This window comes from Sciurus carolinensis, unplaced genomic scaffold (genome assembly GCF_902686445.1).
Source record: "Sciurus carolinensis unplaced genomic scaffold, mSciCar1.2, whole genome shotgun sequence".
NCBI lineage: Eukaryota > Metazoa > Chordata > Mammalia > Rodentia > Sciuridae > Sciurus > Sciurus carolinensis.
In genome coordinates, this window is record NW_025920140.1 from 237,287 (window position 1) to 261,835 (window position 24,549).

The window sequence follows — 24,549 nt, forward strand, 5'->3', positions numbered from 1 at the left end:
AGTTTTCTACATCATTTTAACTTGGTGTATGTCATTGTAACAAAAGGATAAAAACAATTCCTTTGCGGAACTTCTTCTATTTTTGGCCACTCAACTTTGGAAAGATTATTGTTTTGTCTAAAGTAGTAAGTGATGCCAAGTCTAATCATCAAGTATCAGCTTTATTTTATATGACAGCTCCAGAAAAATTGCAAATTTGATTCTCTAGGACTGGAGTACAATGCAATATTTTATTAATTTAATATGATTTATATACCTATGAAAACTGAAGTTATGCATTATTTCCTTTCACTAACATTTTATTTAAAGACATTAGCATCTTCTATGAAGGAAGTGAATCCTTTTTTATATTATTATTGTATCTTCTATTGCAAATGGATTTTAGAAAACAATTTTAAGGAAATTCTTTTTCTTGACTTCTGTTCACTATTTTTTTTTTATTTTGTTCTTTCAGTTCCTATTTTCCACCTGTCTATATTGCTTTTCCAATCTTTGATGTTAAGGTTGCTTACTTTGTTTTTTTTTTTTAATTTTCTTTTTAAATATATTTTGGATATATTGTGTTTTTGTGACATATTTTGACATATTCCATCTACTTCATTTATTGACTCCGTAAAAAATAAGTAGTGAGTTTAAGATTTAAAAGAAAGAGTTTAGGAACTCACTTTTAAACTTTTAAGGAGAGAGAAATGAGACTGACATTACTGGATTTGTGTTTGCATGTTTCCTGATCTACAGTAGAATGTAAATTGGTTTTCTTTTTAATTGTATTATGATTGGAGAACCTGAAATTCATAGTTTTAGCATCTTTTTGGTTTCAAGTCTCCATAGAAATTTCAAGATTGGTCAGAAAATTATGTTGTATTTTTTTTTTTTTTTTTTTTGGTGGTAGTGGGGATTGAACCCAGGGCCTTGTGTTTGCAAGGCAAGCACTCTACCAACTGAGCTACATCCCCAGCCCTGCTATTTTGTGATTTCATTAAAGAAAAATCAAACAGTAATTTTATAAGATTCTTTAGTACCTTAAAATAAAAGTGGTAGGTTAAAACTTGGGTTCTTGTGTTTGCAAGGCAAGCACTCTACCAACTGAACCATATTCCCAGCCCTGCTCTTTTGTGATTTTTGTTAAAAGAAAAATCAAATAGTAATTTTATAAGATTCTTTAATATCTTAAAATCTGTGGTAGTTTAAAATTTGGGTTCTTAAAATAAAACAAGACATTCACCGCAGACCATCCATATGTAAGGTAGGTTGACTGTTTCAATTATGATTACTGATGCTTTTCACCCTTTCAATATTCCAACATCAAGTATATTTTGAAACATGAGAGATGTTCAACAATTTGGCTGTAACCAACTGTTTCTATTCTTAAACACTGTAGAATTGGAGAGTTTTTGATGTTGAGGAAGAGATAAAATTTTAAGAATAAATACTCAACTTATCATAGTTTTGTTTGCAGTCACAAATTGGGCTTGGGAAAATGGAAACCTACATCAAATTAGAAAAACTTGGAAAGGTAAGTAAATTCTTATTTTAAAAATGTAAGACTTCCTTGTTCATCATCTAAGTGTATGGTTTTGCCAACCTGGAAAATTGTGAACGTGATTGTCTAAAGAATTATATCTTGCTCTGAAAAGGAAACAAAATTAGGAGGAATGAAGCTTTCAATTCTTGAAAGCATCCTATCAGTTTGAGAGGAAATGTGTAATTTTTAATAGGCTTGAAATCTTTTATTGAAACAGAAAATATTTTGCTTTCTTGGTAACACAATAGGATTTTGTTTGTTTAGCCTCCTAGCAGTCTCCTGTCTGTGCTGTCATGGAAAATTGCATGAGTTAAAATTTCTTAAAAATAATTTTAGAAATAAAAATATTTCATTGAACGGTAAGAAATTCTTAAAATATGCTTTTTTCTTTAACTTGTAACTATCTGTAATGTTATTAACTTAGAAACATTCTATCTTCCACAGTAATAAAGTGCAAGAAAATAATAAGTAAAAAGTAATAAATAAACAGTAAGTAATAAAAAATGTAGAAGTAATAGAAAATAAACAGCAGGAAGGAAAATAATAGACTTAGCTGACAGGGAATTTTCTTTTCTTTTTTAAATAACTAATGTGCAAAGATTTTGAAATGTTTGGAAACCTGGGTAAAACCTTTTTTGATTTAACAGTATAATGATTCTTTCATTTTAATGTGCTCAGTGTCAGTCTTCATATACCATTACAGGGAATGCACCTTTGATTTTAATACTATTGATCTAAATCTTAATTTGAAATAAAGCACCAAAAGTAAATTAAATTCTTGTTCTTTTGAGACCCTTTCAATCTTACAAAAACCTGAAAGTTGTGCATATGTAACTGAAAGTCATCTTTGCTTTAAGAAAGCCTAATACTGGACATTGTGGAGTTTCTTTGAAAGATGGAATTCAGCATGTTTACAAATTAGAAATTCAGTTATTGTTCTTCATTGTTACCCTCTTATGGTACTCTTGACTTTTTCTTCCAAAATATGTTTTATAGGGCATATATGCAGCAGTTTATAAAGGAAGAAGTAAACTGACAGAATTTGGTGGCATTAAAAAGCTCTGTTTGGAAAATGAAGAATGCACACACACTACAGCAATAAGAGAAGGTATATTTATTTAGACTATTTTAAAACCAAAGTTGTATAAGAGTAATTTTAATAAATAAAAGCAGATAGAAATAATAGGTGACCAGAAGATATAATTCTTCAAAAATCATTTCTAAAAGTAACATATTCAGTGGAAAGAAATTGATTTTCTTAATGTATAGTGAAATACTATAAAATCATTAAAAGTACTGACAAAGATAAATATCTGATAGAGAAATTTTATATACTGAAACATGGAACACATGGTAACTGTAAATTAGCTACATATATTAAATATAAGAAATAAATGAACTGTATATAAACATGTCATTGTACCATTTTATTTAAAAAGTGAATTATTCAAAATTGGTTTGAAACAGGCATGGTGGTAAATGCCTTTAATCCCAGTGGCTCAGGATGCTGAGGCAGGATGGCAGGCTTGAAGTCAGCCTCAGCAACTTAGCTAGACTCTACCTCAAAATAAAAATTAAAGAAAAAGCAGAGGGGCTGGACATGTGGCCACAATCCCTTGTACAAAAATAAATAAATAAATAATAATAAATAATAAATAAATAATGTTTGAGGCAACTGATTAGCAACATGGTGGGATAAAAAATATTTGTATTATAATTAATATTATAATTAATATTAGAGGCTCAAAAAGTTAACATTCAAAGAAAAACAGCAGAAGATGGAAAGTTGTAATATTAGAGATGACTTCAGGTACTATAATATCAAACTCAAACTCATAAAAAAAGAAAAAGTTGATACATTTAGTTTTTCTACTACTAATCCCCTTGGAAAATTGCTGTTTTTAACTTAAGAGAATTTTACACTCAGTTGGTTTATATGTTAAACTTACTTCGTGTTTTTGTAAAATCTTATCTTCCACAGACTAAACAATTGGCTTTCATTTCTGTTTTACAGTTTCACTCTTAAAACAATTTAAAGCATGCAAACATAGTAACCTTACAAGATGTTGTTCACACAGAAAAATCTTTGATCCTAGTCCTTGAGTATCTGGTAAGCTTTTAACAAAACTCAGTATTTTAGTTTGCTTTAGTAATAGAAATTTAGACTTTTTAAAGCCTCAAGGTCATTTTTGTTTATTCATTGGTATTTAAGTAGATTAGGTGTTGCATTCTGTATCTCTTCCTGAAAATCTATTTTCTTTAAAAAAAATAAACACTAATAAGTAAATTAGTCATTCATTCTGAAAACTTTGTTACCATGTAGTAAAATATTATGATTTTTCAGGAAAAAGACCTAAAATAGTATATGGATGACTGTGGGAACATCATGAGTATGCACAATGTAAAGTTATGTTTATTTTGTATTGTTAAAGTGTAAAGAAAATGAGCTAGATTGCACAGGGTAATATACCAACCTCAGAACCAGTCTTTGCAATTTTATGTTTGGCTTATTTACTCAACTTCTGTTTACTGTACTACAGATTTCCTAGGATCATACATTTTGTAAAACTGCTTCATTTTAAAAGTCTTCTAAAATATTTTTGATATTTTATTTCACATTGCAATGATTGTCCTATATGTGTAGAATAAATCTGTGGGTATATTGTACTATCTGATATAAAATCCAAATGATGGATACATTCTGCCAAAGGTCACCTTTAAATGTTGAACTCCCCTAATATATTTTAAAATTGTATTAAATTGTAAAATAACAGTGAATTTTCAGGGTTATGCATTATGTAAGACAAGAAACATAGTTATTGTGATTTCTTTGCTTGAAGTAACTATCTGTATTGTTAGCAGAAATCATAAGTTAATTGTGTTTTTGTAGTACATCTAAGAATTCAAATAATGCTAAAGTAGTTTTCTATAATTATCAGACCCAGAAGAAACCTAGATGTTATCAGATAAATAATAGCACTTGACATACCTGTGTTCTTATAGACTTCTTTGTTCTGAGTGATATATTTTACATTTTCAAACATTTTATTTGTCCAAAGTTCACCAACAGTTTATAGAAACCTATTTTGAAAATAAAGTGTCCCATCTGGTGTGTTCGAGATCTTTATAATTCCATAGATAGTAAATCAGTAGCTTCAAATGTGCATTTTTATTAAATAGTGAATATGGTAAATATAAAGAAAAGTCAGTTTCTGTTAATGAGAGGTCTGAACATATTACTAGCACATTGCTAAGAATTTTAGAACAAGGCTTTAAAAGTATTTCCATATACATTCCATGAGGTTTGTTTTCATCGTAGTTTACATTTTTCTTTGCAAGGTGTTTTGAAGGCTATTTTTAGATCTCAGTTTTTAAAATTCTGTTTTTTCTGCTTTTATATTAGCAATAATTTGGAAAGAAAATAGTCTATAATTATAATTTGACAGAGGTTTGAGAAGTCTTTTAAATCAGGTCTAAATAGTTGCAAACTATTTTATTGTTTGTTAAAATCATATTTAATATTTTCCAAATGTAAAATTTAATAGGAATATATTGAAAGGTAGTGGTGTTTACCACTGTAACCCCAATGCAACCCACCAGGAGTATAATAAAGTAGTGACTTTAGAGTTTTCAAAACACATAAATAATTATGTGGAATCTGAAGACTTCACAGCTTACAATTTATTCAGGCCAGGCATGGTGGTGCATGCTCACAAACCAGCTTCTTGGGAAACTAAAGTAGTAGGATCACAAATTTGAGGCCAACCTGAGCAATTTTATTAGACCCTGTCTCAGAATTAAAATGCAAAATAGTTGGTGGCATTGCTCTTATGTAATGTGCTCCTGAGTTCAATCCCTACTACACCCCCTCCAAAAAACCACCAAAGGCATTCCTACCATTAATCATCTGCTGCCTTGGCTTATTCTTGGTATTTTTATCTACAAGTGAACCAAAGTTACCTCTTGAATCTTCAGTACTTAAAGTTCTTTTTGGTAACTCCAGAAATTCAAGATGTGTTCCACATCTCTTTTTTTCACCACAATCCACAAAAAAACCTCTAACATTAGCCTTGTAGGAATTGCTTTTTTCAGAGCACTAGAGTGCATTACCCCTCTTTGAATCACAGCTGATTTTAAAACTGAGTAGGAGTTGCTAAAAGTAAAATATCCAGGAAGTAGGTGTTAAAAGCTGATTGAGTTATTTTTATAACTGGTAATTTGTCAGGGTATGAAGCCCCATTCTCTCTGATACCTGAGACTTTACATAAAGCCACCAAGTTCAATGCTATATTTAAAGGTACTGACCCAGATCAGAAGTTTTATTTTTTTAAGGAAGGAAGTGCCTGTGTTTGATTGACATACTGGCATTTTATAATCAAACTATAAGCTTTAGTAGTATAGAGGATACATCTGTTTAGGCTGCTTTCTCTAATAAATGAACTATCACTATGAAAAAAAATTGTTATATTTATAATATTTATTTTCATAGACACTGTTGACAAAAATAATAGATGCCTCAGATTGAACAATGAATTAAAATTGAGAAAACAACTCAAAATGGAAAAGGCATTGTCCTTAAAATGATATAATTTTTTTGTTTTTTTTCTTTTACTATTCTTGAACAGTTGCTTTTCTTCTTACCATAGCTTATGCTAATAGCAAGTTATATCTTGATATCTGTAAGAGTAATTTTTACTTATTTGCTTTTGTAGCTGTTTCTCTACCAAATTCTATGTGGGTTAACTTATTACTACAGAAGAATGGTGTTGCATTGAGACTTGAAACCACAGAACCTTCTCATTAAAAAGGGGAATTAAAGCTAGCAGATTTTGGTATGGAATGATTAAATATTTATCAATACTTCCAGGTGATTAGGTATAAAAGAACAACCATTGTCACAATGTGTTATCACTTTCATTTGAGTTTGGAAATTTTCTCTGAGCCCACTGAACAATATTTGACAGAATTTTGTGGGGGGGTGGTTTACATTAGTTGTTAGCAACAAATACTTAAAGGTGTGGGTTCCCAGGTGTGGCCCATGGACCCTTGGTTTCTGATACCCTTTCAAGGGTTGTCCAGAGGTATAAAATATATTGGCAGAAGTGCACTAAATGTTATTTGCTTTTTTCCCTTTGTTAATATTTGCACTGTTGATCCAGAAGCAATAAGGATAAAACTGCTGTTTCCTGGTATACATTCAAGCAGTGCCACCAAAGTATATCATGGAATTCTTCACCACTGAGAAAAAAGTCTCAGCTACACTTAAAATATTTTGCAATGCAGTAAAATGCATTAATTTTATTAAATTTCCTTCTTGAGTAAATGACTAGTATTTTTGTGTTGTGTATGTATAATGAAATATGAATTATATTAAAAAAACACATGGAATGCACACAGAAATACTATAGTTATCTCAAGGAAAAAAATTTGGGTGATTGCCTCCAAGCTGAACTAACCCCTTGTTTTTTTTTTTTTTTTTTTTTTACTTTTCAAGGAACACTATTTTTACTAAAAAAAATGACCAACAGACAAACTGTGGCTATTCAGAATTAAATATTTGGCAGATTTTTCTTGAAAATATATGAACTAAGCTTGTCACTTCAAGAAAAACAACTGCAGGTATTCCTTGCCAATAGTAAAATTCAGGTTTTCAATTACATATTAGATTTTGAAAATCTAGATCTGCTACTTTAAGCATAATATTTTCCCACTACTTAGAAACTTTTCTAATGGGATCAGTGGTGATATTAACAAATACAGGTTTTTCTTTTCTTATTTTGATGAAATTACATAAAAGATTTAATCTATAACTCAAGAACAAATATTTTTACAGTTATCACCACCTCATATTATAGAATTCTGTTGGTAAAAGGTTCATTTAAAGTGCAAGATAGACTAGTGAATTTTAATATAAGTATGAATAGTTTATTGATAAAGGTTATATGGTAACTGAAACTCTGAGAAAAAACTTACTCTAATTCAAATATATCAAAGAACACTATCCACAATTTGAAAATGCTTTTTAAAAGTTTATCCTCTTTTCAAACTTCATATCTGTGAGATTTTCTTTTCTTTATATAGCTATGTATATTATGATATATTGTGATATGGAGCAAAGCATCATATCACAACAGATAGAAAGCAAAAGCAAATATAGAATACAGCTATCTTCTTTCAAAATAAACTCCAAACACATTTACTGAAATGTTAAAAAGTCCATTCTTAACTAATTTTTTTGGAAAAAAATTTTTTAATAAAAATGTTATTTGTGTAACATGAGAGGCATTTTTAATGCATAACTAAATGTTTTAATTTTTTTTTTTCATTTTATGGCAAACATCAGCTCTAATAAATATAAGAAAAAATATTTGGGGTTTTTAATCAATTTTGAGAACTTAAAATAAGTCCCAAGACCCAGGAATTTAAAAACCACCTCTGAAATTGGATCAATTATATGCTTGCCACCATGACTGCATTTATTATGTGCTTAATAATTTAATTGGTAGTTCTTTACTTATATCATTTTAGGTAATCTGATTTTAAGGGACTTGAAAGTAAGACAAAATTAGATGTCTTTTTTGTTTTGAGTAAATTAGTTCTACTAGAAAAAGAAAGAACTTTGTAGAGTAGCTTTGAATTTTTTGTTACTCTCAGAATGCTTTCATAGAACTTGGTTTTAAAAAACCCATGCAGTTTTCCAAAACTGCATTTTTAATTTTTCACAAATTATTACAATAGATTCACTTTTGGAAAATTTCACTAAGTTTTATAAGTATGAGTTTTTCAGGTCATTACCCAGTAATGGATTAAAAATTTACTTTTTAAACGGTGAATTTGTCTTTGGCAATTTGTATACTTCTATTCACTTAGTATTTTGCTATTTGTTTGAAGCATAAATTCCTATTTATATTTCCTTTCTTACAAAGAAAATGAGTGGGCCACCTATGTTTAAACAAAAATTACAAGTTATTTACATGTTTGCACAGATTATACAGTCTCTTCTTGAACATAGTTTATGTTGTTATTTCTCTTCTCTCTTTGTCAAACTGCCTTTACTGTTCTTTGATATAACCGCAAAATCAATGGTTGTGACAGACAAACCATGCATGAGTATTCAAAATGCAAAAAGAATGTCAAAGACCATCAAAAATCCACTTTTATCTGGGAATACTCTGAGTGCTTTAAATTTTGGTCTAACTTCTTCAAAGCAAGCAAAGCAAATTTTATCTTCTCACAGGCCATTAAGAAATCCTGATTACTGCCAGGTGCATTGATGCATGCCTGCAATCCCAGTGGTTTGGGAGACTGAGACAGGATGATTGAAAGTTCAAGGCCAGCCTCAGCAAGTTAGCAAAGTCCTTAAACAATTTAGCAAGATCTTAACTTAAAATAATAACTTGTTGTGCCCAGGGGCTCAAGACCCCACAAAGACCATCAGAGACCACGATCAATGCAAGCAACAAAGTCATTTATTAGCAAGCTCGAGCCTGGTCCTCCACGCACTCAGTAACCGGTGACACTAAGAGGCCCCGAGCCCTTGTTTAGCAGGGTTTTTATAATGAAAGGCAAGCAGTTTTACAGTGTTCTTTTTAATTGGTTAACATATAAAATTGTATACAAAGCAAGTTATTTTAAGCTCTGGGTCACCCTGACCTCCGAGAGGAAGGTTGTCATTATCTTTAAGTTTGCTTTTTGTACCAGTAAAGTTTGCTTTTGGGTCAGCCACCTGGTCTTTACAGATAAGATAAAAGATGAGACAAAAATTCTTTGCAGCTTTTATGAGGGGTTGAGGGCAGTTTTGGAAGAGCCTTGTATTTACACAGGTGCAAGCTTTTTCTATCTTTTCAAACTCAGTTGTAAAGTGGCCCTGGGTTAAATCTCCAGTACTTAAAAAAGGGAGAAGAAAATAAAGAAACAAAAAAGAGAGAAAAGAAATTCTGATTTTCCCATGAGATAATATGATCATCTTGGTTGCTTTCATTATTTATATATTTTATTACATACTAAATACACTTCGGGCTTCAAGTAAGTGAGGACCAATTAAATTTGAATCTTTACACTGTAAGTTGTTATTGATCCTTATGAAAATTCTACCTTTTTTTATGACCAGTGAAAATCAGAGGTTTAGGAATTACAATATAGTCATTTTCATTAATGATAAAAAGTTGCTTGTGTGTAATCATGTGATATTTAGTTAGTTGACTTTGAGAGATTGTTTATTTTGTTTCATACCAATACCAAAATTCTGATTGTAGAACAGGAACCTATTTGGACAAGCATGCTAGTTCATGATCTTCTCATGAGCAAGAGAGTAAAGTATTGGATGAACTACAGTTGACAACTTGAAAAGCGATAGGATAAGCAGATTTATAGCTCTGTCTGTTACCTCCTTATAACTCAGTCTAAGCACCTGAAAGATAAATTAGAAAGCTGCCCTCCATCTTTTTAATTACCAAAAATTATAGAAAATAATTTGTTGTCCTTATTTCCCAAAGTTGGGAGATTAATAGTAAAATTGATAATAAATAAATTGGTGTCAGCATTGTTCTATTTACACTGTTAGCCATGATTTAACTTTTTGGTATTGCTTATGCAATTTTTTTCCAATGTAATGAAGTATTAATTTAACCTTTTTGTTATTCTTCATATTTTAATCAGATACATAAAGTTATGTGTAATATAAAGTTATATGTAATAGTAATCTCAGCCTAAAATAAATTTTCTCTTGTTTGAAATAAAATATAGGGTAAAAATTAATTTATTTTCTTAAGGCACCTTTCAAAATTGTGCCTTCTTCAAGTTATCAGGATTTAGAAGCTTACAGAGATAATAACTCTAGTTTTCATTTCTGGATAATTAGTGTATTTCATATTAAATTGGCAAAGGGATGGCAAATGTTTTGCATCATTTACAGCAATTAGTAATACTCAAAAGCAATGAGGTCTCTCTTAGTCTAAACTTATCCATGTATCAACAAGCGTATGGAATGCATTGTAATTTATATTCCATGGGTATATTTTCTTAATGAACTTCTGCAAGGAAATTGTCAGTAAAACTCAACTGGATTGTAAAATAATGACCAGAATTTTTAATAAAAAATTTGCATAGCAAGTGAATGTTAGAATTATGTTAAAGGTGATAAAAGCTTATAACTGTGGCAAGTAAAATTGTGAATTTCAGTGTCATTGACCTATTTTGGATTAATTTAATTACATTTGTAATTTTGGCACCATGACTTATGGACAAAAGGAAAACATTTTTAGCTTACATTAAGATAAACTAAACTACACATTATGCCAGGTACATTCATCACATAAAAGTAAGTAAAAATCTGTGGTCATAGAATTATTGTACTTAGTTTAATTATATAATGATATGCTGGCCCAAGACCACATGGACTCAGCAGAAATTATAAAACCAACTTTGTTGAAGCTTCAAGAAGCCATGGAGTAGCCATCTCAGAATCCTTGTGAATGGAGACATGGTGAGAATAGGAACTAAGAAATCTTCTATATTCTTAAAAGATTTCAGTACATTTAATTCTTTTTTTCCTTCTCCCAATGAAGGACTAGCCAGATCCATGTCAGTTCCCTCAGGACCTACTCAAGTGATGTCACACTATGGTATCAGTTACCTGATGTGCTTCTTATTTCTGCAGAGTACTCAATGCAGATCAACATGTGGTAAATATATACAGATAAAAAATTACTGCATTTATAATTTTGAAATATTGTTGCTGATAACACAGGGCATACTAATAGTGATCTTTATTTTATTTTATTTTATTTATTTTTTTGGCACTGGGGATACAAATTCAGGGCCTTGATGCTTGCAAGGCAAGCACTCTACTGACTGAGCTATCTCCCCAACCCACTAATAGTGATCTTAAAAGTTATTTTAAAAAGCCACAGCATAAATAGTGAAAAAGAGTTCTGGAATGGTATCAAGATTATCTATGTTTAAATACAAATTCCATTATCTAAATCACTGTCCTGTGCCTTAGATTTCACACTTAAGTAAATGGGAATACTTAACAATAACTACTTTAATGTTTTGTACAAAATGTTAAGGTTAAATTAATTAACACATTAAAAAATTAGAAAAGTTTTGATTGACAGTGTAATTGAAAGCAAAAAATTATTTTATCATTATTTCATATTCATCAGAATCTACCAGTTTTAAGTTGTTCTAAAAACAATAATCAAAATACCATAACATCCTTCTCACACATCACCTTGACCTTGATATTCCCTTATTCAAATACCTTTGTGACCAGTGCAATCATTAAGCTATAAAGTGCATTTATTAATCCAGTACTTGGAGATTTTTATAAAATGTCTGTAAACTACTTTTTCCAACTATTTCAAACTATTTCTCAATTAAAATATCCCCTTTTAGCTAAATGGCCTACTCACTGTACTTCAGAATAACCTGGGTTTTCCCATCTTTGCTCTTTGTGTTCGTATCAGTTCACCCATCTTGATTGCCTATTCTGTTGCTCTAACCAGGGCCTGTGCCTTGTAACCTTCAAAACAAAGTTTTTCATAAATCCTCTCCTGAATACAACCTAGCCTCTGGGTGCAATTCTTTCCTCTGACTGGAGGTTGCATTTATTTTCTGTATTTATGTACTAAGTTATAAAATTATATCATTGTCTTGAGCAACTTTATAAAATTTTGTTTTGTGTAACATATTTTTCTCTTTATAAAATTCCAGTAATACATGTATAACATAAAATTTTTCATTTTAATCAGTTTCAAGTGTATAGTTTTCAGACATTAAATATGTTCACATCATTTTCCACCTATCTCTGTCTTCAGAACTTTTATCTGTCTGCAAAACTGAAACTCTGTACCCATTTGACAGCTTCCTATTCCACCCCTTTCTCCAGTCCCTTAAAATTACCATTCTTTTTGTCTCTGAAATTTACTGACTACCTCATAGGAATGGAATTACTCACTATTTTTTGTAACAGACTTATTTCAATTATTTCCCTTAGTATAATGTCTTCAGGATTTGTTCATGTTGTAGATTGTGTCATGAGGACTCTCTTTTCAGGCATTTATATATGTTCCACAGTTTGTTTATTGATTCCTCTATCAAAGGGCTCTGCAGTTGCTTCTATATTTTAACAGCTGTAAACAATAGTACTATGAATGTGGGCATATAAACATCTGTTCAAGATTGTACTTTCACTTCTTCTGGGTTTAGATCTGGGAGTGGTATAACTGCACAGTGTAATTCTGTTTTTAACTTTTCGAGGGACCACTATACCATTTTCCATTTCAATCATATCATTTTACTTTTTGTATAATATTGTAATATTTAAAATTAGATTTTACAGAATTTTTAAATATTTGCTAGATTGTGAGATTTTAATGGAAGAACTGTCTTAAGTTCCTGTGTATTCACACAGCTCATATGTTGTAGTGTCAATACATTGAACCTCCTTCATTTTCTTCCCTTACACACACACACATATACACACACACCACCCTGCATCTGCATATTGTCTCTGCTTCCTGCTTTAGAATTATTTGCTTCCCTTTATCCCTGTTACCTTATGCTTTACCTCAGACCACCATCATCTCCCAAATTATCACAACAATCTCTTTTGTTGGTCCTCCTTGTTGCTTGCCCCTTTCAGTGCATGGTCACACAAGGATTCAGTGAGAAAAGAGTTCAATTCTGAAAGTTTCAAACACATAGTAAGCATCCATTCACTATTAGCTATTATATTATTCCTTCCTAGCACAGGGGAGCTAGACATTTTAAGTCTAAAAATGATTTAACCTTATGAGCATATGGAATGTGAGATGAGTAAGGTAAAAGTTAATAAATTACCTGGATCTTAAAAAAATCTCTGTAGGAGATTTATAAGCAGGTTAATACAAAATTCTCCAGAGACATACTCTTTAAGGAGAAATTCTTGTGCTTCATAGTATAGAATGGATTTTTTTTCCCCTGTGATGTATTTTGAAGGGTTGTCAAATGCATTTTCTTTGAAATGGCTTCTGGAAGACCTCTGTTCCCAGGAAAAACTGAAGAAGATGAACTGCACTTAATTTTCTGACTACTATGTAACAGGAGGAGTCTTTTTCCAGTGATTTACACCTGCAATTGACTGGCTGGATTAATCTGTATCTCTAAAAAGTATTTTTAAAAAGTTTTTACTGAGACAAATGTAAATAGATGTTATGTTTAAGGTTTAGAGTTGGCTTAATTATTATGAAGAAATCTTGGTAAGTTCTTTATATTTACAGAGTTTCATCTTTGCAATAAAGATTTTATGAAAGAAGAGAGGAGAAATATTATTGATAATTGAACTTCAGTGTATTATTAAGGAATATTTCAAGCTTAGATGGTGTCATCTGGGTAGAAAAAGGGCCAGACACCATCATATTCATAGCATCATTACACAGTCCACAAATAAGCCCATAAGTACTTATAATTTTCATCATTTTAATTTCAGTTGAAATAAATTATCTAATAAATGTAATATGTTCTCTAAGGCACTTTCTTAGTATTATCTACATATATGTTCATAAGTATAATTTACATGAATATGTATGTTTATATATATATATATTAATTCAGGAACTTCATCTCAGGAAACTTGGCCATATGTTTCTTCAGATGATGAATTCAAGAACTACAGCTTTCCAAAATATGAACCACAGCCTCTACTTAACCAGGCACCCAGGTAATTTTTTAAGTGAGAAGGGGAGAAACTATATGATTCTTTTTAATTTCCCAAAGTATTTGCCACAATAAAAATTCCATACCAATCATATACACAATAAAAATTCCATACAAATAATACACAAATATTTTGGGACCTAATATATTTAAATTCTTCCCTTTCTTTGTCATATTAGTTTAATTTTTCCTTACTGAATCATAAAAGTATAAAGTAGCATTAAATTATAAATAAAATGAGCATAGAACTTATGTATTAGAATTCTAGAATTTATCTTGGTAGATAAATTCCTTTTCCCAGAAAGAAAGCATTGATTAATGCCTTATTTGGTACTATAAAAATCATGGTACAATTTTTGTTTTGCTTTCTATAGAATCATTCTCTATTTACTCACAAATCATTTAAGTATTATAAAGAAGATTTTGACTGATGCATGCATCAGATGACCCATAAGTATTTTGTTCAGAGTTACTGACAGAATTTGTACTTGAAGACTATAAACTGTGACTTCACAGCAAAATGTAATGTCCTGAATGTCAGCAGTTCAGTTGAAGTTTCTTCTCACAGCTACATCTAGATCAGTCCATAACCCCCAGTAAAATTGTTCTGAATATTTTGACTTGTGGAATGCAGTAGCATATATTTGCAGTAACAAAGAATAAACCCTTGTCTTTATTTTCCATTAAAATTTTTAAGTCACCAAAGTACCAAATTAAGGGCATTGCCTACTTTAATAAAAAAATTCACATTGCTTACAACATAACATACTTCTTGAACTTCCATTTCTTCTCAAACTAGGGAAATAATAGCAAAACATTTCTGATACCAGAAATATTTTTAAATATTTGTATGTGCTGATATTCTTATTGTTAGTGTAACACCTGATATTCTCAGCTAGACATTCTTAGGAAGAATAGCCATGTATGCTGGACATTTTTGTGTTTCTCCAAAGTAGTAGTATAATTACTGTTTTGTTACACACACACTCACACACACACACTCACACACATATGTTTAAATATATATACCATTGCCTATGATAATGTTCAGTGTAGAAGGTTGACATCCTGTGAAGCAGATTGTCCATGATATTAGCTCCAAGCTTGTCAGTGCTTAAGATCCTCTGGATATGTATCAGAATGACAAAGTGCTGAGGACTGAAAGAGTCTGGAGAATGTCTAGGCTTCCAGGATCCCCAGGACCTACTTAGAGTACTCAGGGGAGAATATTTCTCTACTTGTAATGGTACTTTTGTCAGTAAAAGACAGTGAAAGATAGACCCTGTGATTTCTCAACCAGAGATAATTCCATTAAAATAATCCCTACCTCCACTACTCCTAGCTATGTTAATTTTATAACTATAACTACATTTCTTTATTAACTATTGGCTTGGTAGTATTGGTTAATAAAGTTGTATGAAGTTACATCACATTTAAATTGAGCTTGGTACCCTCTAGTAGCCATTGCTGTAAAAATTTATTGAATGGCTTGTCTCTGTTTATCTTGAACCACACTGATATATTCTGGGGTCATTTTCTGTGTTTTTACCCATATGATAGGAAAATGATGCTTTTATGCACTTGCCTTCATTCTGGTACTGTGAAAATTGATGTAGTCATTAAGCTCCCTTATTATAGAGAACACTTGGTTTTGAGACAGAATGATGACTCAAATTCAACATCTCTGATATTTTTTATGAACATTGAAAATATGAATTGATGTTATTTATGGTCTCTTCTGAAGACAATGAAAGATAAGCCTCTTTAGACTAAAATATTTTTGAGTTTATTTGAACTCAACAAGACTATCTGTTTTAGGGCACTTAAACTTAGGAAACAAAAACACTTAGGAAACAGTTTTGGCTGAAATGTTTCTATCACCTAAGATAAAAATTGCCACATTTTTTATTGTTATATCTAGGTTAGACTCTGAAGGAACTGAGTTGTTAACATAATTTTCAACAGGTAAGTCACACTTATTTTGTAATTCTTAAATGTCATTAAGCCTCTGTTTCCTCAAATGTAGAATGATAATGATTATTTATAGTAGTATCCACAATGTTTCAGGAACATGATTAAGTTAAACATATTATATATATATATGTTTATTATATATATGATATACAAGACATAATGCAATATATGTTATATTTATTACATAGTTTCTCTTAATGATCTGGATCTCTCATTTTGACCAAGAACACCTGCTGGAATTGATCAACTATATCAAGGCCATGTTCTCCAAATTTTTGATCTCTTATGTTCTTTTATTCCTTATAGTTAATGTCTTTCAGGTTGATGCTGCCCCAGACACCACTCACATTTCCTCCAAAGCAGGAACAAGAGGGAGGATAAGGGTGGTAACAACCAAATTTACCCTTATATTTTGAAAACAAGGCTTTTAGTAGAAACCACTGAAAAGCTTCTTCCCAAGTCTCATTGGCCAGCACATTAATTGTAAGAGAGGCTGGGAATTAGGAGCAGAATTGTTGTAATCAGCCTAAAGTTAGAAACAGTCCTGATTCATGATCTGTCAATTAACAAGGAAAAGGGACAGGGGGTATTGATAGGTTACTAAGAACATCTGCTATAAGGACATTGAGTGTATTGTCCCCAGATTTTCATGATTCATGAAGAAAAGTGAAAGAAAAAAATTGAATATTTTAATTTTCATCCCTTCAGAAAATAGAAGAATCTAAAGTTTTACATAAGATCCAGGCTTATCTTGGAAATGTGGAACTGATATATAATTAATACTATATAATCTCAATAGCAATTCAAATTCAAGTGTATCTGGAGTACTCCAAATTAGTACTTGAAAATAGTTATCATATTAAATAACCAAGATTTTAAAAAAAGCTCTCTAAATACTGATTTGTCCTTTTCCAACTTTTATAGTAATTGAGAGTAAAAGTAAATGAAGCAGTTCTTTGCTTTTTTACAGTTTGAATCTAATAAAATGGTTTCAGTAGAAGAGGTCATGAAGCACGCATACTTTCAAAGTCTGGGCTCAAGAATACATGCTTTACCAGAAAGTAAGAAAATCCAAAGTTTTTCCCCTTTCATATTAATTTGTCTAATGTTGGGGAATGAGATGGATTAGAGGCTTAGAAAGAGATGGTTGCTGATTATAAATCAGAAACATTGGTCATTTTTGAAGGTAGATCAAAATTTCCTAAAGGAAGGAGCCCCACTGCACAGTTTCAAATCAATCATAATTTTCCCTTCTGTATAAATATTTTAATATATATATTTTTTCACCACTCTAAGAAACTGTAAGAAACCCATAATACTTAAGTATGGGTCATCACTCTTACTCTATTTAATTTGAAATATACCTTCTGTGATGGCACCTGTTGGCCTAATATAACTTCAATTCAGTTTTAAAAGTGGATTTTTATAAAGATTAATGAGACAGTTGAAAAATAAGATAGTCTCCTTGTGGAAGAAACTTACCTTAATATTATAAAATGATTTTCCTTTCTGGGGGTCACTCTGACTTTACCGTTCCTATGAAAGGGGTCAGTGTATTATCAGAGCCATTAAAATAGTACATTTCCCATGTGGTAAGTAATTTTCCAATTTTACTTCTGACATTCTTTTTTAAAAAAGTTAACCCAGTATTTTACCCTAAAATGGAGTAAGGTAAGTGAGGGATTAGGAAAATATTTGAGAACTGAGCTATGAAAAGCTTTCATTTATTTACCATTCTCATTTACTAGACAATAGTGATTCATTGAAATTTATATAGCAATCATCAACAAGCAAATTGAGTAAGAAATACTTTAGTCTTTTTGCTTAGCACTTAACAGGATATTTTTTAACATAAGTCTACCTTCTGAGAGATTGGAAATGAGAAATGAATTATAGGTGCTTTTTAAAAAGTTTATATTTCATTATTAATACCAAATTTTAGTTTGAGGTAGTAGCAGCTACCCTGTTTCATGTTCTTCACTAAAAATCTGAAGGTAGTTTGAGGACCTGACACCTTTATGCCATCATGAGATAGTGATAAAGTACAGAGAGAATAAGAACCTGGTAATGCATTGATGAGGTCTCCCAAACCAGTAAGTTCTGAAACAAATAGCATGTGTTTTTATCCTCAGGGAAACACCTGCTTGCACAGTGCTTTAAAGCAGAGTTTAGGGAAGGGTTCTGAAAAGGGATTACTTCCTTTCATTTCCTCCTGAAAATGGACAAAAAAGGCAAAATCTTTGAGTAGGGCTATATAGATTTATAAGTGCAGTATAAATGCTTATGTTGGATCACTATATACTTTTTAAATGCTCTTCTGTAGTTGGATTGTATATGTTTGTAATAATGTTAACCTTCACCTAATGACTTTTGTCTGTGCATTTTGGTCATGTCAGTATTCAGTTTGAAAGAGATTCAGTTGTAAAACAACCTAGGTTTTTGAAATTCTTCTTACCCAGGACAGGTGTGTTTGTCATAAACCATTTCACATGTTGGTCATGAATTTTTGTGTGGAACCAAGCTTTTGGTTTATAAATTGATGAGTAAAATTATCAATGTAAAAGTCAGCAAACAGGGTGGGCATTTTGTCTCTGTGATAGAGTATTTGCCTAGCACCTGTAACAATTTACTTTGAAATGTGTGTTATAAAATGTATGGCTAGCAGATCTCTGTGACCCTTTCTGGCACAGTCGAGGTACTGAACCTGTCAGTCTGTGTCTCCATTTTTCCATTATTTTCTCCCGCCTCTCCTCCCCTACATACACACCATTCTTCCTATATCAGACACAGATGAAGATGGTTTTGAACTCACCCATGAAAGCAAGAGCTAGGTCAGCCTGGAAGTGACATTGGGTAGAATAGTAACCTTTGTCACCAGACTTGGCAGTTCACAATCTCTTTTACCAAAAATGTAGCCCGAAGGAAGAACACTGGTTCAGGTTCTTTCCTTCTCCATCACTTCTCCCTTCTCAGTACAGAGCAATTAATAGAATTTAAGATTCAAAAGATCAAGGGACAATTTTTCAAACCCATTCCATGCTCCAAAATTCAATCTCATTAATTATATGTACTTCTTTATATAGCTGCATTTAAAGTTTGTTTTTTTTTTTTGAGTGCCATACTTAATGGTAGGTAACAAGATACATTTCCAAACTTGTTTCTGTATGGAAAAAGTCAAGTTTGGGTCATTCCAGGTACATGGAAGTAAACCAACATATCTTTCTCTAAACACCTTTTATCACAAAGTATTTCACAAAAATAATATCACAGTACAAATGGTACATATATGAAAGTTAATGAATATTTGCAATCACAGAAAAGACATGCACAGAGACCAATGTTCAGTTTTATAGTTCTAAAAAACTTTAGCCATAGCATTTTAACACTGATGAAGCAAACATTAAAAGAATATGGGGGGTTGCTGCCCTTTGGAACCTATTTTGACTAAAGTACTTCTTTTAAGAACACACACAGCATGAGTCACTGCTCTGAGCATTATTCTCCATTTCTACAGTTGACCCTGCATAAAACATTTTGATCAATCAAAAATTTTATTCTTTCATTTCTAGTAAGTGGAACTAGAGTGCAGTTAAAGTATTTTGAGGAGAAAAAATACCAAGAATATGGTATCTGGTCATTTGAATATTTCCAATCAGCATTTAGTTTTAAAAGTATATTAAAATTTTTTGTTGAAATTCTTGCCCATTGACTTAGTTTAGTTTCTCTATAATCTTCTTGCATTTTTAATGTGTTCTTTTGTGCCAAAATTTTTTTTTAATTTAGTTGTTGATGGACCTCTATCTTATTTGGTTACATGTGGTGCTGAACCCAGTGCCTCACACATGCTAAGCAAGTGCTCTACTATCGCGTTCCCTCTGCCCGCAGAGGGAGACACGACAAACGTCTGAAGATTTGGAGGTTTATTGCGTACAGTCTTCCTTTCTTTCCTTCTTATCTATCCCTTTCTCTCTTTCTCTTTCCCTCTCCTGCACTTCACTCTTCTCCCGTTTGGCTCTGCCTGCTTCGGCGGCTTTGTTTCTCCCGCTCGGCTCTCGCCCTCGCTCGCACTCTTCTTCCTCCCTTCTACCCCCCTTTCTCAGCTTCTTCCCTCAGCTTCTGCTCCTACTCCCAGCTTCCCACGCACTCCCAGCTTCTTCTTCTGCTTTACTCCCAGTTTCTTCTGCTACTCCCCCACCCATCAAGCTTATATACACCTCAACCAATCAGGGGAGAGCACACGAGGTAAACGCGTGGACAGCTGCAGGTATAGAATAGGTAAACGAGGGGGGCGTGCTCTAATCACATCGCCAACTAGCCAATCATTGGAATTCGCTGGTTGTTTACTGTATAGCTGGCCGCTTTTGGCTCAGTGCCAGGCGCCATCTTGACCATGCCCAAGGCTGGGGGTCCTGGAAACCCCGACACTCTACCACTGAGTTATTATAACCCTAGCCCTTATCTTACAATTTTTAGCTTTGGACCAGTAGTAGGCCTTGGGGAAATGAAATTTAATCACCCATCACTGTTCTTCCTTCAATGAGTTCAGTGGCCCAAGGCAACTCTCAGCTTTTTCTGCAAACCTGTCCTGATCTAAAAACATGTGGAGGAAAGCATTCTCAAAGGCCCTTTTCAGCTCTTCTAGCTCACACATTTCACTTTCAGTAATTGTCACTGCCCTGAACCAGCTCCTTTTATTTTAGTAAAGACTTAACCTATGAGGGAGTACCAGTGTGTCTGTTTATGAATTTTGGAGTCAGTCCCATTACTTTGCGATTACAGCTTACTGGAGTGTTTAAACTTTTTTCCCCTAAAGCCTGTGTCTCCACACAACAGAGAGAAGCTTGGTTCCAATTAAAAATATGAATTTCTAACTAAAGCTAACTTTAGTTTTTGAAAATTCAAGAAACATGTTTTCATAAATTTCACTTTTTAGCCTTTTCATAATCCCTGCAATTTAATGTCTGGCTTAAATCAACTGGTCACATTTCAAGTAGGTTTCTGTAACTTTGTAGTTAAGGATTACAGTTAACCTAATCTTAAATGAGCATTTTCTATTCATTGATCTACTTTGGAACATCTCTGCTTCATGTATAGTTTTGGTGCCACTGAAATGATGCCTAATGATTTTTCTTTTTTTCTACAGAACAGAAAATGTTTCTTTTATCACTATTCCAAAGTACACTACAAATAGAATTTCTTTGGTGTATCTGCAGGTAGTTCTACAGTGATGTGATTCCTGAAGATTTTTTTGCCAGGTTTTCTTCCATTGTCACCATAAATTTAGTAAAATAGCAAGCAGTTTATCATTTCTGTTTCCACAAGCAATGCCTTCATTACTTAGGTCAATATTTGTTTTACAGTACAGTTTTTTTTTTTTTTTTTTTTTTTTTTTTTGTGGTGCTGGGGATCAAACCCAGGGACTTGTGCTTGCAAGGCAAGCATTTTACTGACTGAGCTATCTCCCCAGCCCTACAGTACATTTTTTGATTCATCAAAAATTGTGATTATCCTCACAAAAAAATGCTAAAAATTGCTTCTTTGTTGCTTGAGTTCAACACCAGTGGGCTTTCAAAATATTAGACTTTTTAAATATTAATTATGTTTTCAGGTATTTAGAGAAACATCTCCTATTGATACAGTAAATATATCAGGTGAGTGTGATTTTTCTCTAGGAACAATCAGGGCTAATCTTTTGAAATGAGAATATGCTCACCTAAAAAGTATAGCAGTCTGATGCTATGGACTAGTGACTTTTCATTTCAGATTTATGTTAGGGAGAAGAAAAGATATGAATATGTAAGTGACTTCAAAGTTTAAAAAATGCTCTTTAGAACATTTTCTCTTATGAATTGTCCCGACCCGCGGGACATCAACGCAGGACGGCAAACCTAAGAGAGAAGGAATGAAGGGACAAGAGACACAGGGAGTGACAGCAAGACAGGAATTCTGATCAAGCTGCAAATTTTTATTGTTCTCAAGGGTATTTATGCTGAGGGAATGAGGGGTATGATGAGACACAGGCTGGTTGGCTGTGTTTTTCTTTTGGGCTCCTGATAAGGTGCAAGTTCACGCCGGCGGGAAGGTGAAATCCCAGAAGAGAAGCGGGGGCGGGCCATAGGCAAAACTATCAGCCGGGAGTGGGGAGGGGGCGCGCTCCGGGAATCCGTCAGCCTTCAGCTGCAGGGTGCCTGAGTCAGCTGCAGGGTGTTTGTGCAGGGGAGGCAACCGCAAAATGCTCCCTGGGCTGCTGCTTATCATAAAGGTCAGAACGTCCTCAGAATGAGAACTTCTTCTTGGTCCCTGACAATGAATGCTTATTGTTTAAGTATGGCTTAGTTTACTCATAAAAAATGTTACTTGGACATCACATTTATGTAATTGCAATGGACAAGAGAATCTAAGGCAATTCTTATACAATTGAAAGCTAAAAGGAAAAAGTGATATGAATATGCATTCATATTTTGCCTACTTGTAAAAAATAATGAAACTTTACTAAAGAGTTTGTGATGCAAATTATTGTCTTCCAAATATTTTCTCTTAATACTAAAAATATATAAATCATTTACATAAAACTGAATGCAAAGGAAGGCACAGCTGGTTTTAGTGTGTATACATGCACAGTTCAGCATATGCAGGATTAAAGATAAAAAATGTTCACATCCTTAGTAGTTACAATGATAACCATTAAGAAAAGTTCTTCACTGACAAGAGTTCAATGCTTAAGACTAAGAGCATATAAAAACAAAAACATTAAAATTTTCTTAATATAATAGATTTTCATACATACTTGAATATATAAAAAAGTTTTTAAAACATTAACATAAATGTAGACTATCTATGCTATGTAAATGCAAACTGAATGGACAGATGGTTTCATAATGTCCTTCTTTTGACACAGGTAAACTAGTCCAGGGGGAAAAACTTGATCAGTTAATGAGTGCTTAATTGCAGCCAGATGTTTTCAGGATTTCTGAGAGATCAAAGAAAACAATATTGGAGAAGCAACTCTGTCCAGACTGGGGATTGGCACTGGCTTGTTGCTGTTAAGCAGTATGGGGAGCTTGAGGGGGCAAAAAAAATAAAATAATTATTATAAATCCACTGGGAAAAAATGGAGTTCCTTACATTCCCAATCAGACCACATCAGTTTGATTCTCTCATCACCCCTGTGATGAATCAATTGCCAATCCATTTTGTAGAATAATTTACAGATGGCAATTGCAAGATTACCTAGAGAAAAGAATAAAGCCCATAAAATGTTCTTAATTGATCTATATGAAAGACTCCTAGAAAAGAGTATGTAATTTAGATGTTCCTAAAGCATATTCAAATACTACTTTTAAAAGGTTCTAGGCTACTAGGAATGCTTATCTGCTCTAAATATTGAGGAAAAAAATTAAATCAGACTCTATAAATCTGTAAGTTCTAATACTATATTTTGGAATTTGTCATCAGTTCTCCAGAGCACTTCAAAGATGTTTCTCAGTAAACTAAAAATGTGGATTGTTTATCTTGAAATATTTAGAAGAAGTATCTCTTGTAGAGTTGAAAAAGTATTTTACTGTTTTTATTTAGTTATACATGACAACAGAATGCATTGAGATTCATTGTGCACAATTAGTTTTTTTTTTTATTTCAGTTGTCAATAGACCTTTATTTATTTATATGTGGTGCTGAGAATTGAACCTAGTGCCCCACATATGCTAGACAAGCCCTCTACAACTGAGTTCTAAACACCAGCACCTTAAAAAACTTTCATTGATAATATCAAATTTATTAGAATGATGAATCATAAGAAAATAAAACTTAGTTTGTACTAATTTCTGTATCACTAGCAACTATGACAATAAATGGCAGGATAACAAGGTATATATTTTAGTGACAAGTGTCAAGTCTGAAGCAAATCCATCATCTGTGCTCCCAACTGAACAAGCTGAAGAAAAGCCCTACTGTTAATACCTGACTGTGCACCTAGATATTTTATTGCTTAGAAGATATGTGTCAAAATGATTTCCTATACTATCTTGTACCTGAATTCCTATTTAGCCCAGAGTAAGTTTAAATATTAAACTTCACTAAATATCAAACTATAGAGCCTGGCACCTGTTAGAAGTACAATAAATATTTGTAGAACAAGTAAATATATTTTTTGCACTTTCAGACTATTCCAGTAACTTATTTACATAATTCATTACATCTGTGCTTTCTTACTTATTAAGGACTGTCATTTCATTTGATATCTAGGGGCTACAAAGTAAGTTTAATTATCTCCATTTTACAAATGAGAAGACAGTTAAAGTTTGGATTACATAAAGGTCACAGCTAATAAACAGAAACACCTAATTTTAAGC